We start from the raw sequence: 15,140 nt of genomic DNA on the forward strand, positions 1-15,140 counted from the left end.
TGAAGTTGGAAGGGGGTTTCATTCCTTTGAACTGTTTCTGCGATGGCTCCGATAGTCCGAGCGCTGAGCAATCTGAAGGCAGGCGTCCTGGAGCCAACGAGCCTGACGCTCCTTCCAAGTCTGTGAGTCTGCACAAACGGAGCGCTCACAACAGAGACACACCCACCGCAGCCGAGCAGCTCACTCAGAAGTGGGACCCACTGAGTATACGGTGCTTTGAAAATCTCTGCCTGAAGATGTTTACCCATTAGGATACAGGGGCGAAAATCCACTACCCATTCCTTTAAATAGAGTACGAACCACTGCTGTCTCTTAAAAAACAAACATAACGTTAAAGTGCATCAGTGATGGCTACCATTAATTATGACCATGTTATTACCACGTAAATTAATTCACTAGGTGACTTTTTTTGTTAGCGAGCAAGACCCAGGAATATTCTGAAAGTCCCCAGGTTCCTGAACACAGGGAAAAGCTTCGAAAGGATCGGGCGGGCAGCAGAAGCTACCGCAGGGTCCGAGACCCCGGCCGGGCCAGCAGCGGCGCACACAGAGCGAGCCTCCTAACGCCCCTTCTGTTCCTCTAGGCAAACAGAATGGACTTCTATCCTCTGCACTCCAACAGATTAGATAGAATCCTCTCTACCTACAAAAAAATCATCCCAGGTCCCTTTCAGTCCCCGGATTCTGTACGTAACAAGCGTAATTTCACCATTAACTAACACTAAAGCCCAAAGAAATTAAGTGGTAAAGTAACATTCAATCGGAAATAACAGAAATCACCTCGGCACTTGGACCCTGCGTGGACTTGGAAGCCAGACTGGAATTGGAACGCGCGCGCGGCCCCGCCCTCGTCGCTGGGCGACAGCGCAGCCACCACCCCCTCGGGCCTGCGCCCCGGTGACTGGCCGCCTCCCGGGGTAGGAGGGGCGAACGGCCTCAGGGACAGAGAGCAAACAGAAAACCCACCGCACAGTGCTCGACAAGAAACACACAGTGACGATGGTTAGTGTTCTTCAAAAAAGTCAGTTCAACAGAAAAGGTTGAGGCTAAAAAACAAAATGCATAGCAGTAAACAATGACCAAAATGTGTCTCATTCATTGCAATATATAAGACAAAAAAAAATGTACAGTTAACTAAACAATAGAATTTTATAACCAAAAGATATCATTCGACATCAATTGCAAAGTGAACACAAATAGCACAGTTGGAGAACTACCCAGTGAGCGTGGTTCCTAGACGCAGAGCCCACGGGGAGGCGGCCCGCCGGGCGCCCCCTGCGGGGCTGGCGACTCAGACACGGCACAGCGGCCGCCGGCCGGGCGCGCCCTTCCACGCCGCGGTCTGGGCCACGCAAGCGGTCCTTCATGTGGGAGAGGAGAGAATTTTTAACATCTGAGAGGTCGTATCACCCAACGACAACAAAAGGTTTTGCTATAGCAAACCTCACTTTTACAGCCAGAAATTTAGGCTGTTTCACCTAAATACCCATTGAAAGAAGGGGGAAAAAAAAACCCTCTTAAAACGCTGCGGAGAGCATACCCACTACCAGGGTGAAAAGGACGGGCGCCAGCCTCCCCTCACCCAGGAGGGGCTGGGATGTCTAAGCGGCGCCACCGCCAGCAGCCCCCCGGGGCCCCTCGCTGCCGCCAGCCCCTGCTGCCCTTCCCGCGACACACAGAGCCGCAGACCCCCCCACCCCCACCCCCACACATGGATGAGCTGGGGGGGTTTGTTTTGCTTTCCGTGGGAAACTGGCTGGGAAACACTCTCCGCAAGTTTCGTTTAAATCTTTTAATCAAGAATTCAATATATCACTTCCATTTTTGATTAGAAATATATCAGAAAGTCTTAACACTAAAATGCATTAGCAAAGTAAAATTCTAAAGGAGATTTCTTGTAGTAAAACCATTTCCTTTTTTGTAACTGGTCCTTAAGCTTCTCTCTTATCTTTTACCTTAAGTTGCTTCGGTCAGAAAACCTTCCCTAAAACACCTTCAAACCACCCACCCAGCAAACCAGGAAACAGGGTATTTGGATGTGGGGAGAGAAGGGGAAGGAAACTGGCCCCACGTGCCCACCATATCACATTCAAAGGAAATGTTTTTTATTAGCATGTTGCTATGCAAGGAGTTCAACAGATTCACTTTAAATGGATAGGGAGCTAGATGGAAACATACTGTACACATGCATAAAAAGTGACAACGTGCAACAAGGTCTGTAGGCGAAAGTCTAGACTCTGAACACTCCGGTCCAGGTCATCTTACCCTTTGAAATGCTAACTCCAAGGACTGAGCTCACCTCTAGAACAGAGCTACCAAAGCAAGGCTGACACTCGCTCACCGCTCGCTAAGTGCCAGGCACCGTTCTGAACACTTTACGTGCATCTGTCCGTCCAACCGCCACTGATAACCACCCATGTACACTGCCCCCGCTTCTGCAGATGAGGAAGCCGGGGCAGAAGCTAAGCACAAACACAGCCCAGGGCTGGCCTGGGATGGCAACCCGGGCCGCCCGGCTCTGGGGTCTGTGTCCCACCGCCTGTCGTCACGTAAGTTCCCAGGAAGCAGCAACAAGCTCCGGTTTACAGTTTCTTTTCTATGAAAAATGAGCTCCCTCCTCCCAGCTCTAGATTCCACTTCAGGAGGGAAAATGAATGTTATCGGAATTCATATCTTGGTATAAGCAGAAATTCACATTTTGCCCACTATAGCATTTTTCCTCCTAAAAGGATCCTCCATTAAATCAAAGAGAGCTATCTTTCCCCCCCCCCCCCCCCCAAACAGCCACAAGCAGTAACACATCCAGCTCTGGAGCCTGATAAGCAAATCTGGCTGCTTTGGGAAAGCAAAACCACCTCCCCACTTCCCTGTACCTCCCTCTCTACATCACTCTACAGGGCTTTGCCCCCTAGATACTGACAATTGATAGAAGGTGTGTGTGGTCATTTTAAAATACGTCCAAAAATTCTTTGCTCTTCCTCCCTTCAGGAGGCGGAGCTTAGTCCATTCCCCTCCCCAAAGCGGGCTGGGCCTGAGGCTCCAATGCCCTAAAAGAGCAGGCCCAAGCGACGGGGCACCCAGGTCGCAGAGGACCGCATGGCTCCTCCCTGCCGCCGCCCCCAGGGAAGCAGCTGCCTCGTCAGGACGGGTAGGGAGACCTAGGGAGGTGCGCGCGGTGCAGCTTCGAGGCCTCCAGCCCACAGCCGTGGGCATGAGCCATCCTGGCAGCAAACTGTCCAGCCCCAGCTGATGCCCAGATGACTGAAGTCCGTCCCAGCCAAGACCATGGCGGCAACCTCTTAAGAGACCCTAGACCAGAAGCAATCAGCTTAGTCTCACCCAAGTTCTGAGTCCATAGAAACTCTGAAATAATAAACGTTTTAAGCCACTAAGTCTGGGATGAGTTGTTACTCAGCAACAGGTAACTAATCCAAAGAATAAAAAAGGTAATTTTGCCCATGGACAAAGCCAAAGTGGGGAAGGGTTGAGGGTGGGAGGTGGAGGTGGGTGGGGCAGGGGAAAGTGGTGGCGGGAAAATGGAGACAAAAGTATTTGAACAATTAAAAAGAATAAAGGGATTAACCAATACTTTAAAAAAAAAGAGAGAGAGAAAGAAAGAAAGGTACTTTTGCAAGATATCTGCCAAGTATCTCTATCCACATGGTTCAGACTTGTCCTCTTAAGCCAAACCAGCCTCACTCTTCTCTCCTCTTCCTCTTTACCAAAAGATCTGGAGTCAGCAGGCCCACACCAAAAAGGCTACCGACCTCATCAGGGGGCCACCTTCTCCTTCTCCCATGAGTGGGTGCTCCTGCGTGGCCTTTGCGAAGCAGCCTCTCCTCTCGCTCTTACCAGTCGTCTGTGCCCACGCCCATCGCAGCTCCCTACCTGCGGCCTCGGCAGACGCCTACCTAAGGCGCCCTTGACCCGCGTCCCGCGCAGCCTGGCCCGCGACTGTGCTCCACCGACTATCCTTCCTCGTTCTGGTATCTTACCGTTTTCTTTCAGATGGCTTTTTATCCTCAGCCAATAAAGACTACAGATGTATTCATATCACTCATACCTTTAAAAAACAACGGCCCTCTCTCAAGTACACATCTCTAGCTACCCTCTCTCTAGCCCGTTTACGACTAAACTTTCTGAAGGAGTAAATGACATCAGGTGTTCCAATTTCCTCACCTCTCACCCAGGGTGCACTGGCTCCCCCATACAATTCCTCTCGCTCAGGTCACAGCTTCTTAACCGGCATGTCCAACAGACGCGGCTGCAGCCCCATTCTATCTGATGTCTCAAGGGTGTCTAACACGCGGTCCTTCTCTCCGCACCCACTCCTTCCCCTGACTTCGGTGCCTCCCCTATGTTTTCTCCGGCCGCCCCACCTACTGCCTCTGCTCTCCGCCCGCCCCCCCCCACACCCTTCAACCTCGCCTCCCTTCTGCCGCTCCACGTGTTCTCCCTTAGAGATCTCAGCCACCCGCACTGCTTGGAACCACCCGCTGTGATCAGAGGCTCCGTGGTCTGCATCTCAGATACACACAGGCAACCGCCTAGCGACACTTCCTGGTGGAAGCCATAGGCCTCAAACACCATAGCTCCTGCGGAACTTCTCTCCTCCAGCCACGCTCCAACCTCCTGCTCTCCCTGTGCTCTCCGAGAAATGGCCCCCGAGTCCGCTCCGTGGCCCCGGACAGACATCAGGCGACCCATCTCCCTTATACTGCAAGTGTTTCTTAAACACCATGAGCTTGAATAAGATGGTGACGAGGAGGCACCCGGAGCCCACTGTCCCTCAAGCCCACTAACACTTACCTATTCTGTCACCTCTGCAGCTGTCTAGTCCGTCTCCTAGTTCCCATCCACACCGGTTCACTTGTGTTTCTCTCTTGCCACTAGGATGCCTACGATGGCCTCAACTCGACCACCATGCTCCGCTCTCTCCAGGTCACCAGCCAGACTGCCTATCCAACTGTGTCACTTCTGTCTAGCACATGTCAATTCCCCAAAATGTTCACAAATTTAGCAGTTACCTTTCTTCCCATGAAATTTTGAAATCTTCTGTCTTTAACGTGAAAAATAATATGCTTAAACAAAGTCGGGAAGAAGCCTCATTTCCCACTGTGCCTTGAAGTAGCACTACCAGAGTACCTTCCTTGAATAATGAAATTAATGTGAAAGATTCTAGTGCAAACATCTATCATATGGTTGCATAGCGCTGCTTTCCCGAACTTTTACATAAACCAAAAACATCCTTGCATATAAAACTAAGGAAATGTATGGGTTTACAAAAACATTACCTTCTAGAAAAAGCCTTGCTCGAGTGGTCTTTGGGGGTACGGTGGACCTGCTCTATTACTAGAGGCCTGAAATAATGCCTGACATGTGGTACTCATTAAATATTTATCAAGTGAATTAAACGTCCCTTAATCATGCTTAACCATATCTTCTGCTATTCTCCATAGGACTCACAGTAAAAAATACCCTTGAGTTCAACCACACACAGTATTCAATGAAGAACAAACCAAAAGTCAAGTAATTTTCATCATTTCTTTTTAAAACCCTTTGTAACACGGGAAGACTAACGTGCATGCAAAAGAGAGAAAAGCACAGTGACGCTGGACAGTCCAGCCAAAGCTCTCCATGGCCTTATTCTTCCGAACACACAAGCTCAGCACATGACTCAACTGTCGGTAAGGTATCAGTAGTTGCGAAGTCAAGGAAAATGATTGACAGGTCAAGTTATGCACCGCCCCGCCCCACCCCACCCCCAGTCCCTGACCATTTAAGGCAGATGAAAACACAACTGAAACAGAAAGTCAGAGTTCTTCTACCCGAGCTTTAACTGGAAATTAGATTTTCTTTCTAACTTAGCCAAAATACTTACCCAGTTTTTCTCCCCCAGAGTCTTCAATGTTGTTTTTCCTTCTCCTTATCTTCAAAAGGCCCATCTGCAGTGTTTCATCTTAGCAAGCCTAAAACACAAAACAAAAAACAGCATTTCAACCCATTATACAGATATTCTGGCTTTACCAGCAGCTTCACCTGTTTCAGATTAGATGATTTGATTACACCTGCAGGTAAGTCTTTAATGTTGGTTCAATACTCCATTTCCTTCTTTAAAGTTTCCAAACAAGAAATACTCCTAAATCTAGAATGAGACCCCAATTTCCAAACCATGGCCTTCCAAACATTTTCAAAACTACGGTACTTGTGGAAAGAGCATGTGTGCCTTGGTAGCCAGAGGGTTCTAGAGGTGATAATCTACCTGTAAAACCTTCCCAAAGTGTGGCCTTAAAAAAGTTCTCTCAAACTGCTGAGTCTCTGCCCATGAACAGCTCCTCAGTTCCTTCCTATTCCTGGCACCTGGCACACTTTTTGTCAAATGAAAATCACTCTGCAAATTTTTAAGATGCTTAGGAGATGGCAAAACATACTGATTCAGGGGTTGCTGCAACTTGGAGCCAGGTCACCTGGTTTAAATCATAGCTCTGACTTCAGATGAGCTGTTTTTCAGGGCTGCGAGCTTTAGTTCTCTCCTATACAATAGGAGGAGAACAACAGACCTCCATGACAGGCTTGTTACGACAATTAAATGAGGTAAGCTGTGCACCTAATGTACCACTCAGCAGTTCTGTAAGATAAATATTCTGGTAAATTCATCTGTTTTTATACTTCACGTGCCTAGTTAACTTAGAATAAATCAGCTTCGTTGACATGCACAGAAGGGAAGCAGCAACATGAAACCAGTTGAAACTTACACGCTTGGACAGTTCAGACACCATGATTTCCTTACAGAGGAAATTTACAAGCTCGCCTTCCCTTTAACAAGCGTCTCTAACTTTCTGCTGCTGAAACTGAGGCCAATGCGGTGGGTGTGCAGGGAGGTGGAGGGTGGAAGGCGACTCTAAAGAGGAAAATTCAACTTCCTTTCATCTCCCTTTGACCAAAATAATGTTTCCGCTGAAATGCGTCCTTTACCATAGAGCAGACTCAGCCAATTCCAACAGTTCAGCATTTCAACCAATTATACAGATATTCTGGCTTTACCAGCAGCTCCACCGTTTCAGATTAGATGATTTGATTACACCTGCAGGTAAGTCTTTAATGTTGGTTCAACACTACATTTCCTTCTTTAAAGTCTCCAAACAAGAAATACTCCTAAACCCGGCCAGCACCAATTTAAAACACAAGACACTCGTCGCCAGGGGAGGAAAGAGAGTTCTGAAGACACACCGTCCCGGGTTACGCGCTACGCAGTCTCCCGCAACCTGGCGCCCGCGCGGCTGAAGACGGCGCTCGCAGGTGCACGGTCCTTTCAGTCGAGGCCACCCACCCGGCAGCGGGCGCCGCCCACCCGCCTCAGCGCCGTCCGCAGGGGCCGCGCCGGCGTCCGAGCCCGCGCCGGCGTCCGAGCCCCCGCCAGCCGACTGTCAGAGCCCGTCAGGCCTTCCAGCTGACCTTCGACACCAGCTCTGCAGGTCCCAATGCTGCAGGTGAGCAGAGCAAAGGACTAGGAGAGGAGCCGACTCCGCAGCACGCAGCTGCGACGAAGCCAAACCTCCCGACTCCGACCCAGCTTAAGTCCAGAGAAGATGGACAAGGTCCCGCCCCACCCTCCGAACCCAGCCGAACCCGGTCCAGCCCCCTCACCTGGGCGAGCGCTGGGGCGGCCAGGAACCACCCAGCCTCTCATCGGGGGACGCCCAGGGCCCTGGGCAGCAGCAGCAGCAGCGCCGACGGTACGCGGCCCGCGCCCACACCCTCAAGCCCTGCCAGCCGGGCCCGCCGCCGGAGATCCAGCCCCGCCGCCCGAGATCCAGCCCCGCCGCCGAGGTCTGGCCCCGGCCCAGGCCACTTGACAGGGGTAGGCGGAGGAGGCAGGGGGCGGGGAGGAGAGTCGAGCTGGGCAGGGCTGCACTGCGGCTGCGTGAACTGGTAACGTCCTACGTCACGGCGCCGGCGGCGCCTCGAGGCTCGCCCGCCCAGCCTAGCTCAAAAATCGGCGGGGCCCCGCCCATGCCCCACCCCTCGCCGGGCTAGGGGCGGAGCCTAGGCACAATTTGTAATAGGAAAAGCAGGGGACAAGCTTAACTCTGCCTAAGCCTTCTGAGTGCTACGGGCAGATGAGAAATATGCACGTAAGACAAGGAGACCTGCAATTAGGAACAGCGGTAAGTATGGGTCAGGCACTGTTCTAAGCATTTGCTCCTCCCAAAACCCTGTGAAGGAAACACTCATCTCCATTTATGTGTTTCACAAGTGAGAAGTAAGTTACCACTTGGAGAGCTAGGGTTGGGACGCAAGCAGTGTGGCTCCGAAGCTCACGCCCTTAAATATTCCTGTCTCCTACTTGCTGAGTTCTGGGTCGCAATCTACTCTGCCTTCCTTCCTGAGCTGAAGTCTCCCATCTCACAGTTCTACAGGAGAGTTCCACGCGAACCCCGGAGGAACAGACATAAAACCAAATGTAAAATAAAGCCAGAAAAGATTAAACACGTAAGGCACCATATTAGCCTTTATTGCACATACGGAAATGGAGGCCCAGGCAGAAGTGGTTTACGAAAGCGCTGCATGGAAAATGAGAAGCGCCCATCTGTCCTAGTGACTTCCACTTGCCACCAGGATGCTCCTACCCTCCTTATCTGAATGAACTCTATTTAGAGTTTATTTCTGCACTTCTACGAAGAAATTAATTTCAACAGCCTTTTCAAAGCTTGGGAGAATCCTCGTCATTCTTAACCTTGGCTCCCTAGTAAGGCTCCAGGACCCCTGCAAGGGTTCAGGTTTACACTACAGTGAAACTGCAAATTCTGCCCAAGAGGGAGGTTCTCCCAGGACAAGTTCTCTGCACTGGAAATTACGTAGATGTGGTTCTGTTTCCTCCAATCAAAACCTATTAAACTAAATTGCCTGGAGCTAGGGGAAAGGGTTAATTAGGAGAGGAGAGAGGCTGAAATTTACTGTGGGTCACACCTAACCACTGAGTGGACTGTTGGGAGAGTTTCTAACTCTACTTCCTTTCTGTTCCCATGAGCAGAACCACCTTGCTACTGCACATAGGCACCAAGACATTATCAAAGTGAATTGTTCATTTTAAAATTCTTTCTGTTCTAAAGGTGTTTGATACTGTGAAGATCATTAAGCTCTCTGATAGACTATTGGCCTCAGTAATTATCCTGGCAAGGCTCACTCCTTCCTCTTGTCCCCACCTACTTCCGTTTTTCACCAGCTGCTCAGAAAATAAGGCCACAGAAGCCACTGTCTCCATCCAGAGGCCTCAAAAAGAATTGCGCTAATGATAGAAGCTCTCTAATGGTTTTTTATGGGGGTTTTTTTTACTTTGCAATAATTATAGATTCACAGGAAACTACCAAAAAAAAGTACAGATTGGCCTTATGTACCCTTCACCCTATTTCTCCCAATGCTTACATCTTACATACTTTCCGTATTTTGCCAAGATAATGTGCACCCATGTTTTTGGCCCAAACTTTCAGGGAAAAAAAAACTTCCATTTTAATTTTTTAATTCAATGTTTTATTTATTTAGATACTTTGGTTTTTGTATTATAAAGGAATTTTAGCATTTATTTTTGAACATATTATTGTACAAGAAATTTTATGTAACAAATAATTACAAAACACAAGAACAGATACAAGGTATTTCAGGTACTACCCACGTATGACATGCATCCTTATTTTTTCCCTCAAAAAATTGTGGAAAAAAGTGCACATTACTCATGACAAAATAGTACCAGGAATCTGACAACTGTATAATGTGTGTACAAAGCTTTACGTCATTTTATTAAATGTAAGCTCAGGCTACCACCAATGCAGACAAGACTCAGGACTATTTATCCCCAGTTCTAGAAAGGCTTGGGGGAAGCAGACACCCTAGTATCTTGCTGATGGGCATGTGAACTAATTAGCCTCAGTGGAGAACAATTCCTTTTTAAAATGTTAAGTGCACATTCTTTTGACCCAGCATTTTCACTTCTAAAATGAATCATCCAGGTACCTTCTCAACAACCAATGTACAAATTACCCATTGCTACCTTGTGTATAAAAGCCAAAGATTGTTAACCTAAAAATGTTCAATTCTAAAGGACTAGTTTAAAAATTATGGAACATTGTAGGGCAGTGAAAAAACGTGATAGCTATCCATGCCCTGATATGAGATGAACTACAATGGAGCAGAAATACACATGTAAGTGTGAAAAATAGTAAGTAGGCCAAAACCAACAAATTGACTTGAAAAACATACTGGTCAAAGACTCATTTGGACAAAAGTTAGTTTCTAGTCAATAGCACATATTGTAAAAAAACATGCACACATATACCCTTTAAGCAAGTTTTAACTGGAAAAACGCTGGAGGACTGGCATCATTATTAGGATGTGGAACAAACCGGGCGTCCTGGCCCAGGATACGTTTGGAGAAAGTTCTCTTCCACTGTATGCCCTTTTTATAACAGTTGAGTTTTGTGATGTGTTCCTGTTACCTATTCAGAAGTACAATAAAGTATATTAATGAACTATAACTATCTTTTTCTTTGGCTCTCCCATCAATTTACACTTTCTCCCTCCAAACACAAGATGAGCTGACACTTGTGTTGGTTTGCTAAGGCGACTACGACAAAATACCAGAGTGGAACAGAGTGGACAACTTCACCAACAGATATTCCCTAACCGTTCTGGAGACTGGAAGTCCACAGCTTCCGTTTCATGTGAGACGTCTGTTCTTGGTCTGCAGAGGCCGCCTTCTAACTGTGTCCTCACAGGGCCCTTTCTGTGTGCAGGCATGCCCTTGGGGTCTCTCCCTGTGTCCTAACCGCCTCTTCTTATGAGAACACCAGTCAGACTGGATCCAGGACCACACTAACAGCTTTGTTGTACCTTCATTTCCTCTCTAAAGGCCCAGTCTCCAAGTACAGGCCCATTCTGAGGTGAGGGAGTTAAGGCTTCAACATGTAATTTTGAGGGAAGACAACTGAGCCCACAACACCTGACAAATACAATCTTTTCCTAAAACTAGTCTCATTTTCTCTTGTCTATAATTCTTTAAAATAGACACCCCACATACCATTTTAAAACTCTTGTTACCTTTATTTTGTACTGTGTTATCACTTGATCTTGTGTGTGTTCCAGAAAGGGCTGAAGGGTGGTATTTTTTTTTTTTTTTCCTTAGACTATCCATTTGGCAGGGACTCAGCAAATCAGGGCGTAAAGCACTTGGGTGTTTCTGAGGCATTGTACATATTGGCAGGATTTCACTCTTGGATTTTAGGCCTCAAATGTAACATACAGTGGCTTTTTCTAAGCTAAAATAAATACCTTGATTACCAGCACATAGTTTAAATCATTCACCTATGACCATGAGTCCCAGTGCCCCGCGTGCTTTAATACATGGACAAATGGCCTGGAGATCTTTTTAAAATACGGTCTCTGATTCAAGGTCTGGGGTGGGGTCTGAGGTTCTGCATTTTGAAACGCCCCAGGTGGTGCCGCCGCTGTTCCACGCCCGGCCTGACTGTCAAGGGTACAGTCTGTGATAAGGAGTTTGGAATTTGTGTTAAATTCCACGGGAAGCCATTGAAGGACTTTAAAAAGAGACATAATCCAATTGGTTTTGTACTGCCCTTCGATCTCCACGAGGCCCACTGTGCCCTGGCTTCAGGCTGTTCTTTCAAGGTCTGAGTCGCTTTGCAGTGCTGAGGTTGCCCGTGCATCCTCTTCGGGGCCTGACTCCAGGTGGCGAACTAGGCCGTGTCCGCTACAAATGATGGATCCGGAAGGGAAAAGACAGCCCACAGAATGGGAAAACTTTTGTAATCATGTATTTGATAAGAAATGTGCATCAAGAATATGTAAACAACTATTAGGACTCAACAAGAAAAATACAAGGGAAAATATCAGTATGATTTATGGGCAGGAAAGTGCAGGTTACCGGGAAGACAGACATTCTAGAAACAGCTTTCGAGAGTGCTCGCCTAGGCAGGAAACCTATAGCGTTGGTTCTATTTTTGATGACTATGTCAACTAAAATGATAAACCCTAACTTTGAAGGTTTCTATCATTTCTCCTTAGCCGAATCAACATCGTGAGTGACAGCAAAAGTGCCCAGCCGTCTTCACTTAAATGACACAGGAAAAAATGTATTTCAGTTGGCACACATATACCCAATTTTATTTTTTGGAAATTAATTTTTTTTGTTTTCCCAACTAGAAAAGTTAGACATCCTGCCATTGAATTACCATTCTGAAGTTACTAAAACTTCTCAGCAATTGATACAATTCTCAAGAGCAATGTTTGTGGAACTACTAAGCAATGTCAAAGTCACAAATCAGAGTGTCAGCACTTTCATTAAGAAAAAAATGTTTCCTTGTTACCATGCATCAAGGATGTAATCCTCTAATGTATACTTTTATTGAACGCTAATCCTATCTTCTCCTCCATAAACTCCCACTGCAATAACACATAACTGAATTATCACCCATCCAGCCAGCTCTCACAAGCCACTTTTGTCCTAAACTGTGATGATAATTCTTCCAAAAAACAGCAAATTATAATTCATCTACGTTTATATAAACTAATTGTCTCCCTAGCAGCCGACACAAATGTTAGCAAATATTGAAATCAGGTTGTGCACTTTTGGGTCCAAAAATACCTTGAAAGTCCTCTCTTCGGAGCTAAGAAATGAGTCAAACTTGAGAAGATGTGAAAGAAACAAAAACTTTCAAGGTATGTAAATAGGAAGGTCATGGAAGAATTCACATCATTTTAGTTTCTTTAAAAGGACATGTTTGAATCCTGGGGAAAGAGAGCCAGAGTCGTGACGCTGAGCAGAGCGAGGCGCAGAGCCACCCCGAGTGCGGCTTCCCAGGAGTCAGGCGCGCCCTGTGCTCTTGGCGAGCCTGCATTTTATCAGCAGGAACCCACGGCAGAAATCAGGGTCCTTTCCAAAGTGTGGTATCGGCTTTTTATAGTGTATAAGGGCTATCAGATACCTTCATTAATTCCTACTGGGAGAGAGAACACAAATAACAAAACCAGCACAAACTAGGAATTAACCAAAGAATGTATAAACCTTCATGATCAAAATTTTAAAGGATATACAAGATCTGAGTAAGTGAAGAGATAACTATGCTCACAATGTTTCCATTTAGCATAGTATGAGTATTTTATATAGAAATTTAATGCAATCCCCCCAATAAATGCAGCTGATAGTATAAGGAATTCAAAAAAAAAACCTTGAGTATAAATTATATATTGACAGAAAGGCCGCAAATACCTAAATCAATTTTAATAAACAAGAGGAAAGGAGAGGAAGCATGTCTCACTATACATTAAGATTAAATCAAAACATTATTAGTAAAAAACAACATGATACTGAAGCCAGTGAACAAACAAGCCAGTGAAACTGTGTGTTTGTGGACGTGTGTGTAAACTGACATGTGAAATCCACACCCCACAACAATGGAGACACGAAAGTGCCTTCTATCAGAGGTGTTGAGAAAACTGATTCATTCTATCAAGAAATATACAACTGTAACCCTGCTTTATTTATAGACATTAGTAGACAATATGTAAACAATACAGTCTTCCACTGTAGAGCTAGTAGAAGGAAATATAGAATATATTTGTGATATATAGTTGGGGACTGGCTTATTCCTAAACAAGACCCTAAAGGCAAACAATGAGATGAAAAATGGATGCTGACTATATCAAATTAAAGGAAAAATTAACAACTTCTGTTCAGGGTAAGACACCACAGGTGACATTAGGAAACAGATGACTAAGAAAAGATATTTGCAGTCAGTGTTTAAAATGAAGGAATCATCGGTATGTAAAACGAAACAAAGGAATGTAAACACCAATGGAAAGGGGTAAAGTTGAAAAACAGGCATAGGACGTGAATTCACAGGGAGAGAGCCCACCGTCCAACCAGCTTACCGAAGGTTCCCAAATTCACCAGTAGCCCGAGAAATGGAACACCGCCCTGGGGCGCTCCGCGAACCCACCATGGTAGTTAAACGGTGGCGATGAAGGCGCCCAGAGCTTGGCGAGTATCCATCCGTGCACTGCCGGTGGCAGCTCCGATCTGGAAACAGGAAACAGCAAACGCTGCGATCACACGCAGTCCTCAGGTGGGCGCGCGCCCTCCAGCCGGGCGGCCCGTCCTGGTGTGTCCCAGGGAACTCCTCTTGCAAGGCCTGGACGCGCTCCGTGTGCAGATATTCGCGGTGGCCTTGCTATTGGTGGCGGCGGGCAGGAGGCTGGAGGGATGGATACGCAGCGTGCAGTCGCTGCAGACCACGGGCTCACCTGCGCCCGGGGGAAGCTACCGTTAGATCTAGCACCTTGGTAGGTACCGAAAATAAAAAGAGCTAGAAAAGAATGAGACTGACAGGACAATGCAAAGCGCTGCATCCAGGGCCACGTATTGTATAAGGATCAATATACAGTTAAGAACATTTATCCTGTATTTACCTTTAATTAGAATGGGGGCCTAAGATATTGATAACTGGGCAGTCAGGTCAGCTCAACTCTTTGCCCCCAGGAGCCTGAAAGATAAAGAAAAATAAACAAACACTACACAGGCACATGTAGACACAGGAATATTTCATTCTTACACGTCAGTTGCATTGCTCTTACAGTAATAAAAAGTGATAAAAATGCTCTCAGGCTGTTCTGTGAGATCTAACAGGCCTATTACAGTAACTGAGGATGAGAACTATTTTGTCATAAAAAAGAAATTTGGCTTTCCATGGATCCTATCCTGTGTGATTCTTTTCAGACTTGGTTTCAGTTTATAAAAGAGAGTCACAAGTCTCTTGCTCAACACTTCAGAGACACAAGTGGCTCCAGCACCGCCTTTGCTCTGCGGGGATTTTAAATGTGGCCACTGACCTCACTGAGGACACTGTGCACGGGTCTCATCAGATGACGATGGCACCAAGTGACCTCCAGGGCTCCTTGGAACCCCAGCATCCCATAGGAGAAACTCAATGGAGTGTTTTTTCTAAGTGGAATGAAAACGTATTTTTTAAATCAGGCGTTCTCTAGACAGCAATCACACGTTTTGCTAAAACAGTAATTAATATTCATGAGCGTGAGACCAAAGTGGCGAATTGTGTTTTTAATCCCGAA

At 46.7% G+C, this 15,140-nt stretch overlaps 1 protein-coding gene across 7 annotated transcripts in view; it reads right to left on the reverse strand.

Moving 5' to 3' along the window:
- The window catches only part of BLTP1 (bridge-like lipid transfer protein family member 1), a 126,944-nt gene extending 119,143 nt beyond the window's left edge, over nt 1–7,801 (reverse strand). For all 7 annotated transcript variants that reach the window (XM_054563454.1, XM_054563462.1, XM_054563496.1 and 4 more), the window contains exons 1-2: nt 7,647–7,801; nt 5,881–5,968 (exon numbers count right to left, since the gene is read on the reverse strand). The gene's annotated coding sequence lies outside the window, so the exon portion shown is untranslated. The remainder of the gene's footprint in view (nt 1–5,880; nt 5,969–7,646) is intronic.
- Nucleotides 7,802–15,140: the final 7,339 nt, after the last annotated feature.

Source organism: Pteronotus mesoamericanus, unplaced genomic scaffold, assembly GCF_021234165.1.
Source record: "Pteronotus mesoamericanus isolate MK-2021 breed Mesoamerican mustached bat unplaced genomic scaffold, CSHL_Meso_final contig_163, whole genome shotgun sequence".
Lineage (NCBI taxonomy): Eukaryota > Metazoa > Chordata > Mammalia > Chiroptera > Mormoopidae > Pteronotus > Pteronotus mesoamericanus.